The 19,847-nt window shown below is 34.7% G+C and overlaps 1 protein-coding gene across 1 annotated transcript in view; it reads right to left on the reverse strand.

Moving 5' to 3' along the window:
• The window catches only part of LOC123864643 (D(2) dopamine receptor A), a 95,641-nt gene extending 76,446 nt beyond the window's left edge, over positions 1-19,195 (reverse strand). Inside the window, exon 1 of the mRNA XM_045905246.1 lies at positions 18,797-19,195. The gene's annotated coding sequence lies outside the window, so the exon portion shown is untranslated. The remainder of the gene's footprint in view (positions 1-18,796) is intronic.
• Positions 19,196-19,847: the final 652 nt, after the last annotated feature.

The following is a 19,847-nucleotide window of genomic DNA, read 5'->3' on the forward strand; positions in this document are numbered from 1 at the left end:
CACAACACTGCAAGTATCAAATATTTTTTAACTTTAGGTACTGTTCTGATATGCACAAAGGGCATTGCAGTTTTAAAGTGGTACACGGTGACTGCGGTGCGATACCATTTACCTGCTCTGAATTCAAAGAGCGAAAAGCTCACTTTGATATCGCTATCGCCCGACAGAGGGAAAACCTATATGCAACACGAGCAGTTAACTATACCTACCTGCACTGGTGATAAATCGGGAATGTTGCCAACTTAGTGCTTTAGGTATCTGTTCAATTTTAGGGTTCCGTACCTCGAAAGGAAAAACGGATCACTTTGTTGTCTGTCTGTCTGCCAAGAAACCTGTAGGGTACTTCCCGTTGACCTAGAATCATAAAATTCGGCAGGTAGGTAGCTCTTATAGCACAAGTAAAGGAATAAATCCGAAAACCGTGAATTTTTAGTTACATCATTAAAAAAAATTAAAATGTGTTTAAATATGTATTCATTCAATAGTAGGTAGTAAGTGTAAATTATGGATGTAGCGATAGTAGTCGTCTGATCAAAGACGTTTCCCAACTTTACGATTAGATACTAAACTATAAAGCAGATGAACAGCTGTGTGGAGGCGCACAAAGGGCTTAGATTTGGTCAAGGGCTCTTTATAATCCTTTGATGTAAAACCGGTGCTTCTGTTCGAGTACGTTTTGAATTAGTTCTGCTAATCAGATTTACAGTACCTAGCCCTAATTCGTGTTTACGCATCTCGAAAACTTTGATGGTTTTCGTGAGTTTAATATCATAAAGGTACATTAAAATGAACCTATTACACTAGAACTAATAATTCAAAGGTTTTTTTTATTTTAATTAGAAAACCCCCTGATATTTGTATTTCAGAATCTTTGCGTGTCGAAAAATATTATTCAGCTATGGTATAAAATCTATATCTATACTTTATTTTTTAGTTATCTTTAATTTAAGTTATACTAACAAAGTCTCTAAGTAAATTTTTGTTACTAACACCATATGGGTCAAGGCCTGAATTAAAGGAATTTTATTTATTTGTTTTATATACCAAACATTATATATGTGAAAGTATGTTTGTTTGTTTGTATTCCTTCCTTCACGTCCTCACTAAGCAACCAATCGACTTGATTTTTGGCATAGAGGTAGTTGAAAGGACGGAGAGTAACATAGGCTGCTTTTTATCCCTGAATGAATCTTAAACCTTAAATGAATATGGTTATAAAATAATTATTATAGTCCGTGATTATGATTTTAATGGGACTTTAGATAAATGGCACTTTCGTAGAATATTGTAGCTGATAGGAAAAACGAAAACCGGAAGAGCATTCTATATACCACGGTGCGCGAATCAGAAACTATAGAAAGCATAATAATTGCCGTATAATGAATGGCGGTAGACGTCACGTATGTAGGTATATAAAGTAAACTGTTTACGAATTTGGTTTTGAAAATTCTGAAAACTCGTACTAAGGGTATACAGGTGCCATGGCGTAGAATGGCCAGCTAATTTGATTTGAAAATCCTTGTTTAAGCTCGAATGACCGGCTGCCCAATCATTGAACAAATGTCACTTCGCAGAACTACTTCTGAATTGATTTTAACAGAGTTGGTAATCGGTTTTAACTTTAATACCTCGTTCACACGGGCTGCGTAAGCGTTGCGTAAGCGTAGACGTAGCGCATATCATTGCGTTGTAAATTGTAATGTATGGAACTGTATGAAACATGGCACACCGCTTGCGTAAAGCGTGGATGTATGTGTAACCCCAATTTTAATTCAAATCGGTATTCAGTAAAATTCAAGGACAAGACAAATTGTTGTAATATATCTTTGAACATTTTTTAACTAATCTTCTTTATGAACAAAATGTAGCTTATATTATTCAAGACAATTTTATTATGTACCTACTTCCTGCTCTCGATTAGTACCTATTTAAATCGTATGGTTAGCAAATGAGTAAAGACCTAATCTAATCTACTGTAATTTAAATAAAGTTGACAATCCTGTTTTTACTAAATAGCCCATTTGAGGCATGGTCATTTTAGTATCTACTTAAATGTCTCTACCTACTGTCGTACCCATATATTGTGAGATTGATAGTAAATAATTTAATACTTTTCATTTGGTTGAAGGTCGATGTTATTCGGGATCTTGTACTAGAATATTTTAATAATCTAAGAAGAATAATATATGTGCATGTCACGTCTGTTCAACTCGTCACTTCTGTATAAGCCCGTAAATCCCCAGTTCAAAGCACTGAAACATCCCTCAAGTTCATAAAGGAATCATAAAACTCACGCGTAAATAGGCACTTTATTTTCTCCCAGCGAAACGGTAATCAAGATTTCTGATTTCTCACAGATTCCTGCCGAATTAATGAATTGCAGGAATGCGTGAGATTACGTAATTAGACCCTGAAGAGCAATCAAGGAGTGATGAGTTGATATTGCGTCAGATACTCGTATATTCTCAGACAGTTCTCGAATGTCAGCATTGGATGAGTCGAGACGAGTTAACTTATAAAGTTTTGCTCGTTTTGTGGTGCGGTAGAAGTGAAAAGTTGAATGAAGTTTGGAGTAAGGGCATGTTCGCATTACGTTGGAGTTCGGACTGGTCCCCTTAGCAGGAAATCTGTGTATATCACATTTGCAATTGCAATTGTTGCAATACAATTACAATTGTTTTTAGTTTTTAGTTTCTTTGTTTTGTCTTGGCCATTTCATGTTTTGTGTGTTATAAAGTTTTCTATCTATCTATCTTTCTATGTACTTGCCTAAGACCTCTTTATAATAGTTTCAAATGTGTGTGAAGTCAGCCAATCCACACTTGGTCACCGTGGTGGTCACCTTCTCGTTCTGAGACGAAACCCATGCTCAGTAGTGGGCCGGCGATGGGTTAAAATGATGATGAAATCTAATTTTTTCTCTTATAACTTTTTTAGATTGCAAACCTTGACAAATATAATACTATCAACTTGACACTGTACCACATCGAAGGATTTTCCTGTTTGAAAGTAATCTTCACTCTGTTATTTATTTAGGACGACAAACACGAGTGGAGTGTAATATACGTTTTAACATGGTTTTTAGAGTTCCGTATCTCAAAAGGAAAAAGGGAACCCTTATTGGAACACTTCGTGTGTCTGTCTGTCTGTCTGCCTGTTTGTCAAGAAACCTATAGGGTACTTTGAATTAAATATAGAGTGATTTCTGCGAAAAAATGTTTTTATGTTAAAAATAGAAAAATATTTGTCGTTTATAACCTTGTGACATCATTGATCTCCTTCCGTACAGCGTGACGTTAATAATTAACAGGGCTCTCTCCGTCACTTACTCCATACAATCGTAGTTCCAATTTCATTTGAATATTAAGCAACCAAAGTCCATGAAATTTTGCAGACATATTCTAGAAACTAATATCTGTGCCTGTGGTGTTTTAGATTTTTCTAAAAATATCTAGTTTTAAAATTACAGGGGCCGAAAGATTTGTATGTGAATTTTTAAGACTGCGTAACTTTGAAACCGAATATTTTAACAGAAAACTGGAAAACCACAGGCATAGATATTAGTTTCTAGAATATGTCTGCAAAATTTCATGGACTTTGGTTGCTGGATATTCAAATGAAATTGGAACTACGTTTGTATGGAGCGAGTGACGGAGAGCCCCCTCTTAATTATGTTAAAAATAAATAAAAATCATATTTTTTTTATTATTCTGCTGTTTAATAATGAATTCTAGCCCTATGAACTACCGCTATACAAAACATCACATCATTTTATTACTGCAGTCCAAAACCCTACTAGGATTTATTTCACAAAATATAAAGATCATGTCAGTTCAGCTCGGCGCCTGACATCGTATTAACAATTTTCCAGCCCACTAGCCCTCAACGACAGCCTGTTTGCTTTCTTGCGAATGAATACACAAGTAGGTACAATAACAATTTTGTTAAAAAATAACTAAAACTTTTTCCATGGAAAAACCATAGAGGAATAACATCTTTTTGTATAATGACTAAGTTTAATGATGATTGATGAGTTGATGATGCGACCATTGACAATACCGACTTAAACTGTTTTATTTGTCTACCTACCTACTTAGGTTAGGTACCTACCTAGGTGCCTACTTAGGTAGGCGATTGTCGATTTCAGAAATTATCCCCTTATAGAACTTAGCTACCATCTGGATATTTTGGCGAAGCTTACTTGATTCTTGCTCCTCACTTGCTTGTAATAGAACTTGGCTCCTTTTTCTAATTTATGTTTTTGATGGGTATTAGTTTCTTACGGCGAAGCTTACAATCCCTCACTTTCTTGATATAGAACTTGGCTCCTTTTTCAAATTTATGTTTTTGGTGGGTATTAATTTCTAGAACATTTAGTGATTACACAAAAGAAAACCAAACTACATTTGTTTGGAGCGCGCTACGAATGAACTCCTCTTAAGTAAAACTCTATCAGCCTAATGACACAATGTGCTTCAGTAAAAGTACTCTCTGGCCTAGATCATTCATTAAACCTTAATGTGTTAAAAACGTGCGGCGAAATAAATTACAGACCTGACTCTTCTCTTTTATAAAATTTCATGAATATAAATTTAAAACTTGCGTGATCTCTTAATGTAATTAAAAAATAAATTTGTGGAACACCTACATGCATGGTAATAAATGTAAAATGTATCATAAATTAACATTATTCCCATAGACAGTCGCATAAGCTCACATATCCGAAATAGTGTTGATAGTGAATTCATATACCTGGCTATATTATGTTTGTTGATTCATTGGTTTTTCCCTACATTCTCGCCGCAACGGAGCAACGTATTTTTTTGCATAGATATTCGCTACCTCAGTGCCTAACACTGAATGATAGACACCAAGCTCATTTATCTTGACATTGATTTTTAATCCATTGAAGGTTTTCTATGAAAAATAATTTTAATATCGCTCAGTGAAGCAGCAATGTAGAACCAAACAATGTCAAATGAGCTCAATATCATTCAGTGTTAGACACTGACTTAGCGAATAATGGTTTGACCCCATATTGGGCATGTGGGGCACGTGGGCTGTCAACGTGTTAAGCTGTTTCTCTTAGGTTTAAACTTAAAGTCAAAACAACCACTAGACCAGGAAAATCCTTAAAGGGAAAATTAAAAGTCCACGAGTAAACATTCAAACTTAATAAAAGGATTTAAGTAGGAAAAGCATCTACTTACATCAAAGGTGTATTTACTTCAGTATAAGACGCAAATAAGGCTTTTGTACAACCTATGGAACGGATTTATTTCAAAAGACCTCTTTCAAATACATGCCATTTAAATTCTAAACTATCAAGTAAGCGTAACGAATGAAGTATCTATTCAGAATTCAGATTAAGAAAAACGTTTGGAAAAAACCGGCCAAGTGTGAGTCGAACTCGCGCACTGAGGGTTCCGTACTCGGGCTTTTTTTTTGACATTTTGCTTAAAAATAAATAAAAATCTGTTTTAGAATGTACAGATAAGTAAAGCCCTTTCATATGATGCCCCACTTGGTAGTATAGTTATCTTACTTTGATTTAAACACATTTTTTTTTTAATGATAGAACCACAACGGAAACAGAACGGTTTTCGGATTTATTCCTTTACTTGTGCCATAAGACTTAGCTACCTGTCAAATTTCATTATTCTAGGTTAAAGGGAAGTACCCTATAAATTTTCTTGACAGACACGACGGACGGACCGACAGACAGACAGACAGACAGGCAGACAACAAAGAGGTCCTACAAGGGTTCCGTTTTCCTTTTGAGGTACGGAACCCTAAAAATGTACATAGATACGTATATGTTTTCTTGGATTTTGTTTACTACTACACTTATCTGCTATTACAATGTAAATCGGGGGTTACTATACTTATTTTGAATTATCGATATTTTGACCCAGTTGAATGAGTCTTGGTCACGACAAGAATGCGGTGCTTTGAGAGAGTAACTAAGATGTGCTGTGAAGATGCACGACGCGTTATTCACTATGAACCATAGTTTCTATAGCAACACCACTCGCGTATCCCTTAGTTCGCATCAATCCTCACTTGCAACTAGTAAGTAAAACTTAGCATCATTTAGCCCCTTTCCGCTAGAGCTAAGCTATGCTATGTAAATCAAGCGATCCTGTTGGTGGGTTTGACACACATCAACGTACTACATCTCTAGTGGAAAGGCAACCTTATGCTTGCAGTAGGTAAAGCCACCTTTAAAATTTACTTAGCAGATCAAAGGTCCTAGGACCTTGACAAAAACCATTTTCCGCAAGCATCAACGTATGCAAAAAAATAAAATTGCATACAAATTTGTTTTTCCGTGAGTGCAAATGAGATTCCTTACAATTCGATCCCTCACAACAAACCTTAAAGAAAATGGGTTTTGTACATGAGTGTTTTTGAATAAATAGAACTGACCTGATTACTTGCACTGTTTCTTTCTTTCTGAAGAGATATTTTAAGTCTTCAAGTTCGTAAAATTGTGATTTGAACTTCCATCGCCTCGTTCTAATTGAGGAACTAGCGAAGAAAATTTTAAAACAGGGGACAATAACTGAATGAAAGCTGTTGAAAATTATTTGCAAATATACCCTTTTGATCTAAATCGCGAAATAATAGATTTGGACTGAATTTTTAGCACAGTTTCAGGCCGTTTTGCTTGGAAATGAGTTCAAATTCAAATTTGTAATCAGTTAAATCGAGATCATATCCTTTGAACTCAATTTCAGTACAGTTTAGGCCATTTTCCTTGAAAATGCGTTATTTGTTTTCAAGGAGCCAAAAAAAGTACTTTGATCAGAAGTGTAAATACACCATTTTATTCGCCAGCTTCTCCGTTGTAAGGCTGTCTTCATAATGAGATACGTCGGATGCGCCACAGACCCAGCCTTTTTAACCCCTGACCCAAAAAGAGCGGTGTTATAGTTTTGACGTGTGTATCTATGTATCTGTCCGTGGCATCGTAGTTCCTAAACTAATGAACCAATTTTAATTTAGTTGTTTTTGTCTGAAAGGTGACTTGATCGAGAGTGTTCTTAGCTATAATCCAAGAAAATCGGTTCAGCCGTTTGAAAATTATCAGCTCTTTTCTAGTTACTGTAACGTTCACTTGTCGGGGGTGTTATAAATTTTTAATTTAGACTTGTGTTAATCTGACTTTGTGGCGAATTAATGTCAAATCACAAAGATTGCTCTTCCATACTAAACGACACATTCGCCCAAACGCTCACATCACGTTTTTAATTTAAAAACTCCACACTAACCCAGACTTACTTGTTGGCATCAATTTTTTTATGATAAACCAAAGCTTTTATATAGCCAGCTTCCGTTTCCAATTAATTTTATTCGGGAACGAAATAAATATTCGGTTGTTATACAAAACAATGCTTTGAGTAAATTAACTTTTACTCAAAAAATGGGCTTTATTCATAGGAGCAAACTAGTTTGATTCTCGTTTGAATATTGGCCAATCAAACACTTTTTTATGTTGAGTGAAAGATTTTATATGTAAATACCTTTAAGCCCGTTTGGCTTTAAAACTATACAATTTTACAGAAATCTGGAAACCACAGACACAGAATATTATTTTCTAGGACGTGCCTACAAAATTTCGTTAAGTTTGATTAATTAATTATTCATATTATGAGACGTACGTAGGTACGTACGATAACTACGTTGGTATGGAAAGCGCTAGTAGTTCGCTAGATACACTTCACTTAAGCAAAACTAAATTAAAAAAATATTGTTTAATGTACACCAAATTTACAAAAAGAATTATAACAAAATAGAAGTTTGTACATTGGCCTTATCGCTAAAATAGCGATCTCTTTCAGGTAACCTTAGGGTAGAAGATATAATAAAGACTAAAGAAAGCGGAAGAGGCGTACTAATTATATAATTTTAAATACACATAATATATTATGTATATATTATAATAAAAATAAAATAACATAAATTCAAAATTTAAAAACCCTCGACACATAACTCTCTAAAAAGTAAAAATAACTTTCAAACGGCTGAATCGATTTTCTTGGAGTATAGCTAAGAACACTCTAGATCAAACCTTTCAAACAAAAAAAACTAAATTAAAATCAGTTCATTAGTTTAGGAGCTACGATGCCACAGACTTATAACACCCCTCTTTTTGGGTCGGGGGTTAAAACGAGAGGAATAGACTTCAGATAAGAGGAACGAAAGTGTTTATATTGCTAACGTTAGCTGATATACGCATGGACCCTTCTCCTGTATATTCGATATAAATACTCGATATTAAAACCTCTCAATACAAATGGACAAACGTGCGTAGCTGAAGAATGCTGAGGTTGTAGACCCATTTTGAATGACAATCGAAGAGGTTCTCTTTGAGGAAACTTTCCCTCACGTTTTGCAGAATTTACACGATCGGAACTCCAAATGAGGGGTTTTAGTGAATGGTTGTGACAAAACAATTCATACAAATATTTTGTATAGCAGTGGGCTAACTGGACGGGTTCATAATAGTTATGGAAGTTTATAAGACTCAAACCTCTTTAAGCAGCAAGAGTTATACCACAACGAATGAACGAGTCTATCGTCATCATCATTATCATCAACCCATCGCCGGCTCACTACTGAGCACGGGTCTCTTAACAGTATTAGAAAGGTTTCGGCCAAAATTCATCACGCCGGCCAAGCGTGGATTGGCAGATTTCACACATCTTTGAGAAGATTATGGAGAACTCTGAGGCACACAGCAGTTGCAGGTCTTTTTTTTCATCTCTTTTTTTTGGGGGTTTGGTTAGTTGCAGTTCCTTCACCGTTAAAGCACGTGATATTTAATTGCTTAGAACGCATTATATTACTCTGAAGAGATTGAGGTGCAAGCCCGGGATCGAACCCCCGATTTCCCGAATAGGAGGCCGACGTCTCAACCATTAGGCTATCGCGGTTCATCACAACAAATCAATGAATGATCTTTATTTCAGAAACGTAGGTATATTTTGATGTATACGTACCCAGTAATAAATTAACTGATGCTGTAGGATACCTATCGAATAGTTAACAACTAAGTATCTATTTTAAAATTAATTAACGTTTAAAACTCTGCATAGTTATCCGCTGAGTAATTAATTAGTAAATCGAGTAGATGAAGAAAGAGCCTCCAATTACCGATTCTGGAAAATGGCGATAGTAAAAATTAACAACCGATAACCTCGGGCCTCTTTTAAAACAATAATTTTCAATTATGTTTTAACCCTGTATAAACAATATCTACTGAAAATATTATCATTCTTTTGTTAAGAACCAATAAATGCAAAACAAAAGATTTTGTTGTACCTACTTACCAACAAGAATAGATACAGGGTGTATAATATTTAATATTTTGATAAAAATTTAACCGATCAGAGCTGATAGAGCAATTTAGTTTGAAGCATTATCTAGTCTAGTCTAAGGAATCGCGATCGTCGCTGGTTTTAGACAAAGAAAATTGCATACCTAAAATGTTTTTTAAAAAAGTGAGACGTCTGAAAATGTGCCAAGTTAGCGTATTTAGGGAATAGTTAGAAGACTTACTTGGAAAGAAAATTGAAAATGCAGCACTTTCTTTTTGTTTTATTTAGAGACTAGTTTTCGCCACTAAAAGTGTATTTCTAACAAAGATTTTTTTCAATTTGTTTTAGAAAAAGAGACTTTTTGAAAATAAAACAATACCTTGCCTGAGAGACTACGCACAGCATAAACTGGTGTGCCTAGCTATACCTATTTAAAATTTTGCATGCACTTAGATTCTTTCTATAACGTAGATCCATACTAAGAAAGAATTTTGTAAAATTCTAATCCACGTTAGGATCCTTAACAATCTTAAATCCAAGCGTACAAAGTCGCAAAGAATCACAATTTTTAAATAAAGATACCTATCTGTTTCATTAAAATAAATTTTAGGTATATTGTTCATTATATTAGAAAAACTTCAAATCTCAAATTTTTCGCTTAAAAACAGCCTGTATAGTGATAAACTGTCAGTTAATACCATTAACATGCCGCATCCATTCTTACGGAAAAGTAATTTCGTTGAAAAGTCACCGTTGACCTTGTTCTTTACGTACAATTGTAATCTAAGAGTACGCGGAAAGATTGAGGCTTACGAACAAACTGTTGTACCTATTACTGGATTATAGTTATACCTACTATTTTTAAATTAATCACAAAATAATTGTTATTGACAAAAACCATCGTGGCTTTATCCTCGTGTGGGTGTGTATGTTTGTTACTCTTTCACGCAAAAACTACCGGACGGAATCTGGAACAAGATTATATTATACCCTAGAACTAGATGAAACATAGGCTACTTTTATCCCGGAAAATTAAAAAGTTCCCACGGGATTTTAAAAACCTAAATCCATACCGATGAAGTCGCGGGTATCAGCTAGTATTATATTAAAAAAATAGGTTACAAATGAAAATAACAATAGGTATTTTAAATCTAAGTAGCCCAATAATATTTTAGAATTATATACCTACTCAAACCTTCCTGAATGTATGTACCTAAATGACGAAAGTGAATAACAATATATCCGAAATCGATGCATTGGTCGAATACATAACTTCCTTTTTTGAAGTCGGTTTGGAAGTTGACAGGCAAATAATAATATTTTAAAATACCTGCTTGGTTTTTCCACAAGTTCTTACATTACAGTCTGGATCATCACTATCGGAATTTGATCACTAAAGAAGAAGTATTAAAGTCGAAGTAAAGTAGAACATTTTTTCTAATTAAATCGTGCATTTTGTGAACCTAAAGTATTTTTTTACGACTTGATATCAAATATTGAGGCCTATCGTATTCCGCAGGCTTCGATTATTTTATCTTGTTCCCGAACAATTTTTGTTGTGTAATGTTAGCTATCAAAGCTATTAGGTACTTTCTATTAAAGCTATAAACAATTAATTAATAAAAAGCGCTCTTAAAAATCTTTTAGTTTGAATAGTGGCAACGTGACCTTATTACTAAGTTATTTACTATTTACTAATTATTACTTATTTACTTATTACTTATTTACTTATTTACTTATTACTGTTGTCAGCGGCTGTATTACATGAATCAGTAGATTTGAAAGTTTTTCTATTGCCGCTATTTTACAAACAGAAAAATAATTGAATTTCGCCATAATGACGGATTTCAAACAACCGGCCAAGTGTGAGTCGGACTCACGCACGAAGGGTTCCGTATCAACATACAAGAAATAACACTTTTCATTTTCATTGCGATTATTTTGAAATTTTTATTATTTGTTGTTATAGCGGCACATTCTGCAAAAATTTAATCTCTCTACCTATTACGGTTCACAAGATATAGCCCACTGGTAGACCAACAGACGGACAGCGGAGGCTTAGTCATAGGGTCCTGTCGTTGGCACTCTTCGGGTACGGACCCTAAAAATGACGTACCTTGGCCAAACCCCGTTTTTCGGTTGTTGTGATATTTTCCTTTCATAACGGTAACCGTCCCTGTATATTAACACTAGCTAATGTGTAAAAAATTGGTACCGAAATATAGGTAAGTAGTTCGCAGACGTCAGCACTCAGCTAGTAATAAAATTGTGTCCCATAATACCATGAAATCCTTCAGGTTTTCAATAAAAGCAAGCCAAATCCCTCCCAGCTGAAATCTTTCTACCCAACTAAGTCGTTATAACATCAGGGTAATCCTGAACAGTATCTACCTAGTCATCTTTTTCATAACTTACCAGACAGATTTCTATTTCATCATTCTAGATGAAAACTTATATGAAATAATAATAAATGAAAACTTATCTATACTAATAAATAAAATTGGAGTGTCTGTCTGTAATTTCGAAATAACTACCACATATTAAGGTCATATGGTTATTTGAACGATACCATAACTGAATCACACGTTTTTAAAAATTTTGTCTGTCTGTCTGTTTGTCTTTCTGTCTGTCTGTCTGTCTGTCTGTTTGAAAAGGCTAATCTTCGGAACGACTGAACCGATTTTAACGGGATTTTCACATACAAGTAGAGGATTGACCAGGGTGTAACATAGGCTACTTACTAGGTCTGCAGCGTTTCGTGGCAGTTTTAAATATCTTGCCACGAAATGCTGGAATGACATCCCCCCACCTTGTCGTAACGTCGGCTCCAAATTTACTTTCAAAAAATTATATCGTGCCCATTTACTAAAAATTCAAAAGTCAGTCAGCTAGTTTGTGGCAGTCTGAACGATATACACCTGAAAGACATTTATTCGCATAGAACTTTTAGATAATATTACGTTAGAGAAATTATTATTTTTAATCATAAGTAATTTTTTTATTTTTAATCATGTTTTATTTTAGTTTTATTTTGAATTAACAGTTTACAGAATTACAAGAACTTCCAGAACTTCCCTCGTTTGGGCCCGAACAGAATACCAGCGTTGTGGGTACATTGTGTATCCACAACATTAAGCTGAGTCGGGCCTTTTCGTTGGCACAACATATAGCAGGTACTCAACACCATGTTTAAGTTAAGTTAGTTTTTAAGTTTTATATTTTATATTTTAAGTTTTATTTATTTTTTAAGTTTTATATTTTAAGTGTGTTTTGTATTACCTGTATGTTGATCCAATGAATAAAGTTAATTCTATTCTATTCTATTCTATTCTATTCTACTTTTTTTACCGACTTTCAAGAAGGGAGTTGTGTTTTTCTACCTATGTACACCGAAATCTCCGAGATTTCTGAACCGATTTGCGTTATTTCTTTTTTAATCGATAGAGGAACTTTGCGACATTGTTTCATAAAAAATTTGGATTCCAACTCCTCAATCCTGATGCTGCAGGGGATCTGACCAATCCACGCGGGCGAAGCTGCGGGCATCAGCTAGTATGAAATAAAGCTACAATTTTGTTGGGTAGGTTTATTTTTTGAGTGTTAAATGTGAAACGTGTGATAAGTAGCGGTGATAATAATCTAATGGTTAAGATTAGTTAGTTAGATTTATTTTTATTTAAATACAAGTTAGCCCTTGACTGCAATATCACCTGGTGGTAAGTGATGATGCAGTCTAACAGGAAGCAGGCTAACCTGGCTCCTTTGGTTTCTGCACGGTATCGTACTGGAACCCTAAATCGCTTGGCGGCACGGCTTTGCCGGTAGGGTGGTAACTAGTCACGGCCGAAGACCTCCCGCCAGGCCAGACCAGAAATTTAGAAATTATAAAATTCCAAACCCCTGCCTTCCCGGCAGGGGTGGATCATCCAGTTGGATGATCCAAACTTTTAATAAACATAACCTCCATGCGTATAAATTCTTTTTTCGGGATGATAAGGGCGCATTTTTTAGTTTTTAAACGTTGACGTGTGGGTTCACAGAGGACGCGACTACTGAAAAAAATCGCACCTTTGTCGGCCTCTAAATTTTGCCGCCCTAGGCCCGAGCCTACTTGCCCTATAGGGAAATTCGCTCCTGCACGGTCTTGCGCCGCCTGAATCGAGCGGCTCCCTGACCGTATCATCATAATCATATTATATAACATATCAAACAGTATGATGGAATATTTATAGGGGTGCGCGATAGTTCGCCGAATCAAATAATTGAATCGCGGCCATCGTGGAAGCTCCCACCTAATCCATTGTTATAAAGGGGTATTCAGAACGGCTATTTATTTTATCGCAAATCGCTGTCTTATCGTGAACTGGGATTTAGGATAATATGATGAAGTTGGATATTTATTTTGGATCTCTCTGTTTTCCGCTTTCGTGTTACGTTAAAGGGTACCGTAATTAAACACAATTAAAGTCCTAACGTAACACTAGAAAGCCATTTAAGGGCAAAATCTATAACTATACATATACATAATAAATATGTATAACTAATCACATTGTTGTTATTTTCCAAAAAAAACTTAAAAAACCATACAATTTTTACAACATTATGAGATAACAGATAGAATTGCTTATTATTATTATTTATTAATCTCGGCCATTTTGTTATAGATTTTTTCATGATCACAGGTCGTTTTCGAAATTGGAATTTTATTTTGCAGTGTAATTTTATTTTCATTTTTGCAGTATTGCATTTTGCAATACACGTGATATTTGTACCTGAAAAGTCATTTGTCTAAAGTTGAACCTGATTTTTTTTGGAATTTACATCTCTTGAGAACCTAACTACCAAAATTTATGAGGAATACTTTATAACTGGCTTCAGGGTTTTTATTGTCTTGTTATCTGGGCTTTCATATTAATATTATTATTAGAAGATACATATATGTTACGTACATACATCTTCTCAAAATAATAATACAGTCTGCCACTGGCTAATTACTCGAAGACTACGAACATTCGCATAGCAATACCTATTTATCTTTACACATTACTACGTAGACAGAAAGTACTAAATAAAATTTATTATAGCAGGTAAACACTAGAACATCTGGTCTGCTAATCAAAATGTTATTCTTAGATATTTTTGACTCGCTGAATAAAAAGATATCTTTAGTTTATCATGTTAATAATAAATTCCACGAGTACATTTTGCGTGTATAAATATTTATGCAATCGGACTTTTAACGGATCCAATAATTTAAGAGGGCTCTCTCCGTCACTCGTTTCCACTCGTTTCATACAATCGTAGTTCCAATTTCATTTGAATATTAAGCAACCTAAGTCCATGAAATTTTGCAGACATATTCTAGAAACTAATATCTATGTCTGTGGTTTTCCAGATTTCTGTTAAAATATTCGGTTTCAAAGTTACGCGGTCTTAAAATTTTCATACAAATCTTGGAGCCCCTGTAATTTTAAAACTACATATTTTTAGAAAAATCTAAAACACCACAGACACAGATATTAGTTTCTAGAATATGGCTGCAAAATTTAATGGACTTTGGTTGCTTAATATTCAAATGAAATTGGAACTACGATTGTATGAAACGAGTGGAAACGAGTGACGGAGAGAGCCCTGTTAAACATATATTGATAAAAACTGTGTTCCCAGCAATTTCACGTTTATTGCGAAATGTCACGTAGGTGGAAACCGATGGTAGGTATCGCATGGATGTTTAGGGAGGTTATGGAGATCCATATCCGTAACCGGATTTATGTAGAATAATATTATTTCTTTATTAAAATTATTAAATCAATTTGAATGATGATAATAATTATTATAATTTAATAATAATAACAATAACCAGGATGCAAAAAGCGGCGTTGCTGGACTCGGCTAGGATAGTCCGTCGATTCCTGACTCCCGGCCGTTTGGTTTCCCCTGCCGGAGTGTAATCCTCCGCCCGGTACAAATATGTATTTATGTAACGTGTATGTAGGTTTATGTATTCTTATAATGTATGTAAGCGTATTATATTCCTTTTGGATTTTTATATTTATTTATTTTGTATACACGGGCGTGACAGTATAGAATACTAGCGACCCGCCCCGGCTTCGCACGGGTGGACACTACCACGAAAAATCCTATCTATTTTCCGGGATAAAATATAGCCTATACGGATTCGGAAGAATCCCTCTAAGTAATGGTAAAAGAAATTTTGAAATCGGTCCAGTAGTTTTTGAGCCTATTCAATACAAACATACAAAAATACAAAAGTTTCCTCTTTATAATATTAGTATAGATAGGAAGATAACATTAAAAAAAATATTAGGTATCACTTGCTTTATCAGTGAAGTAACTTTTATCTTAGACTATATCCATTTCTACAAGTGTAAATTGTAACTTTACCAAAGAAATCAATCAACCGGCATTAATGATGTACATAATGTTGGCAAACGTAGAGATACGAGTAACGAGATTTGATAACAGCTTATTTTGTAATGCATTATGCTGATTTATGTTCAGCTTTGATACGCTGTTGGCAAAGTGGCCGTGTTCGTCATTCATTTAGCTAGATGCTTGCTAGCTAAATTGACTCGACTTTGGACAGGTGGGTTACCTATTTCATAGACTTGCCACAGTTGGACTTACGGCCGAAATCAATAATATTCATCTATCCATCCGTCCGTCCGTCCGTAGTAAGCCGTCGATAAGTTACTTAGTGACGTTGCTAATTATATTGTCGTAAAAGACGGTACAACGTCGCTGCGCATGCAAAATCCGCTATGTACTTTTTTAGGATTTTCATTTTTAATGTCATTTTGTTTGGTTTTAAAAGGCGGTTGTGCTTGTAGAACCCCGTTTTTTAGCACGTGTGCTAATTCAAGAGATAATCTTTTTAGCTATGTGATTTTGATCTAAATGTAAATTAAATTAGGTATGTTTAAAAGAGTCTCCTGAAATTTTGTGATTTTCCACATAGCGAAATTTTCATGCGCAGAGACGACAATTTGTGACTAAAAACAACGTTGCTAAGTAACTAATCGACAGATTACAGATTGATTGATTGTATGTATTAGTTTCGGCTATTAGACACTTCAGGTCCGACCGCCGGTGATTAGCGAGAAACGAGTTGACCCAAAAATTAGAAACAAGTAAGCGAGTTAAAATACAATTAATTGTATTACTTTTTAACCCCCGACCCAAAAAGAGGGGTGTTATAAGTTTGACGTGTGTATCTGTGTATCTGTCTGAAGCATCGTAGCTCCTAAACTAATGAACCGATTTTAAATAATAATAATAATAATAACATTACCATTCCATATGACGAGAACCTCGTGAGAGCTGAGACGGAGAAAAAACGCAAGTATCTTGATCTGGCTCACGAGGTTTCCGACATGTGGCATGTGGAGTCCACCGAAATCATCCCAATCGTCATATCTGCAAACGGGTTGATCCCAGTCAGCCTCGCTCACCATCTGAGGCGACTGGGGTTCCGTGGCAGCTCGCTTGCAGCCAGGATGCAAAAAGCGGTCTTGCTAGACTCGGCTAGGATAGTCCGCCGCTTTCTCAGCCTGTCGCCCTGACCCCCGGCCGTTTGGTCTCCCCTGCCGGGGCGTAATCCTCCGCCCGGTACAAATATGTATTTATGTAAATGTGTATGTAGGTTTATTTATTTTTATGTATGTAAGTATATTATATTCCCTTTGGCTTTTATATATATCTATTTTGTAACCGGGCGTGAGAGTAAGTTATATGAATAATAATAATAATAATAAGCCATTTATTTCCCAAATCATTACAATTATTTTCTAAGTATAGGTGCTTTTTTTTACATTATTTTACAGACTAGTTTTATAATTATGTTATCTATAATATGTTATAATTATATTATATTATGTATATGTTACTATTTATATATTACATCATTCTTAAATAATTTCATTATTATCCAACAAAATATTAAAAACAAATAGTATGTCAAAACAATAAATATAGTCAAAAAAAACGGGCAAATTATATCTAACAAAAAATATGACCTTATTCTATTATTTAATTCGTGCGATTTATATATAATATTATGTCATCTTTCAGTTTAATTTACTATATGTACTATTTATTATACAACTAATTATTATTATCTATTATTAATAACAACATATTATAACGTTTTCATTATTGTTTAAACAGAAGTAGCAAAATATCAATAATAACTCATTATAAAGGATTTTAAATAACAAGTGTAAATTAAAAATTTTATAACACACCCGACAAGTGAAGGTTACAGTAACTAGAAAAGAGCTGATAACTTGCAAACGGCTAAACTGATTTTCTTGGATTATAGCTAAGAACACTCTCGATCAAGCCACCTTTCAAACAAAAAATAATAATTACAAGTTAACCCTTGACTCACCTGATGGTAAGCGAGCATGCAGTCTAAGGTGGTAGGGCTAACTTGGAAGGGGTATGGCAGTTTTATTAATCCCATATCCCATATCGGTGTCTAAACGGCATCTTATCAGAACGCTTAATCGCTTGGCGGTACGGCTTTGCCAGAAGGATGGTAACTAGCCACGGCCATAGCCTACCACCAGACCAGACCAGTGACAATTCTATAAATTATAAATTCCGAAACTGCCCTTGCCAGGAATCGAACCTGGGACCTCCCGCTTACAAGACCACACTTACAGACTCTCCACAGTCCACTGCGTCAGGTCCTCAGTATAAACTTTGCCTACTTAAAGTTTTTTAATATTATCTTTGCAAAAATACTACTATTTTTGTTGACAGGTACCTACCTAGATATATTACATGTTCGACGTGCAATTTTAAATTCGCACGGGATTTATTTTAAACCCAAACTGAATTCGAGCCGCTTGTCGCTATAGCACCCGCGTTTCAAATTAAAAGTATTGTACAAGCTTAAAAAATAAAATGGTTTGCATTTTTTCACCTGTTTCTATCGTTTTATTTTTACACGGCTAAAAACAGGTATAGATTTTAACAGTTACGTGGTTATCGGTCCATTGATTCCCTTATAGTTACCAAACTACTCATTCAATTTTGATGAATGAGACACGACAGTTCGAAACTTCTAACAAAACGTCGAGGCTTTATTTTTAAATACCTACTACTAGTTCTTGAATTTACCTATTGTTGTTTTTGTAAATATATCAAAAAAATTGCGCTCGCTTCGCTTGCGTTACACCACCAGGGACGTGTCCCCAAGCGATTTTACGTTCGAGTAGGTACGATGCTGCGTTAAAAGTGCACCATCTCTTTTATGAACTCAATCATCACTTACCATCAAATGCTAGAGTAGCCGTAAGACGGCTTACATAAAATATTTTTTTATTAGTAGCGGTAATGTACACTTTAAATATATGATTATATAATTTTCATATGTATGATTATATAATTTTACTCTCCAAATTTAACTTTATGTACCTATATTAGTAATTTAAAAAATTACTCACCCATGATCAAACTTAAAAAGTTTTGCTTTATTGTTCATTCACTTTATCCCTTTTACGGAATCGGCAATTTTCACCGTTATTATGTACGGGTACAGCTTTCTAGTGCCACAAAATTCATCGATTTCACACGATACGTTCAATAGATAACTATTTTTAGTGAGTTTTGATTCAATTTTACTTACCTACTTATATTGTATTTAATTAAAGATAAACACTAATATTTTAATAGTCCATTAAAATAATTAAGTATACTAAAAAAAAATTACAAGTCACGCAAAAAAATCTCACTATCTCACTATATCTGTGATGATGATGACAGATCATTTGAAATTCGAACGCATTCGAAACCCCGCTCGGAAAACTCGGAGTTCGCGAGTGACATACGAACAGCGTCCTCAACATTCGCAAGTTCGCAGGAAACTGGCGGGAAAATCTCTTAATATGGGCGGGAATCCGACGGAATTCGGGAGGCGTGGAGCGGTCAATGAATCTCGTGGATTTCGTCAGCATTTTTAATTTTGTTACCTTTTGTTCCTTTTTTTCATCAGATAGCGATAGCGTAGCGTTTGATGTGAAAATTCTTTATTTTTGTTTTCTTAGTGCTATGCCGATCGTGAAAAACCAGAAGCATTTTTATGAATAAAAATCTCTACTCTTACACTTTGGGTTTCCATTTAGAAGTTTTTGAAGTAAAGTTAAATCCTTTTTGCATCGTTCAATTATAGTCGTATGGAAACGTGTGAAATCAAGGATTATTTGCATATTGTAGGTATGTTCAACTACGCGTAATAAAGCTCTTTTATGTATTCGTAATAATTGTCAATTTATATCATCAGATACATATTAACCTATGTCCTATATTAAGGAATTCCTAATTATTATAAAATGATATTTTAACATAATTCATATTATATGACAACGCATCAATTATTTTATGCCTTTATAGCCATCGGAGACAACTGAAAAGTTGGAGAAAATAGAAAACAAGACAACTACATCTTGAACGTCGTGGTCCCTCCAAAAACGGTCCCACAAAAATCGAGTATGACCG

Source organism: Maniola jurtina, chromosome 4 (genome assembly GCF_905333055.1).
Source record: "Maniola jurtina chromosome 4, ilManJurt1.1, whole genome shotgun sequence".
Taxonomy (NCBI): domain Eukaryota; kingdom Metazoa; phylum Arthropoda; class Insecta; order Lepidoptera; family Nymphalidae; genus Maniola; species Maniola jurtina.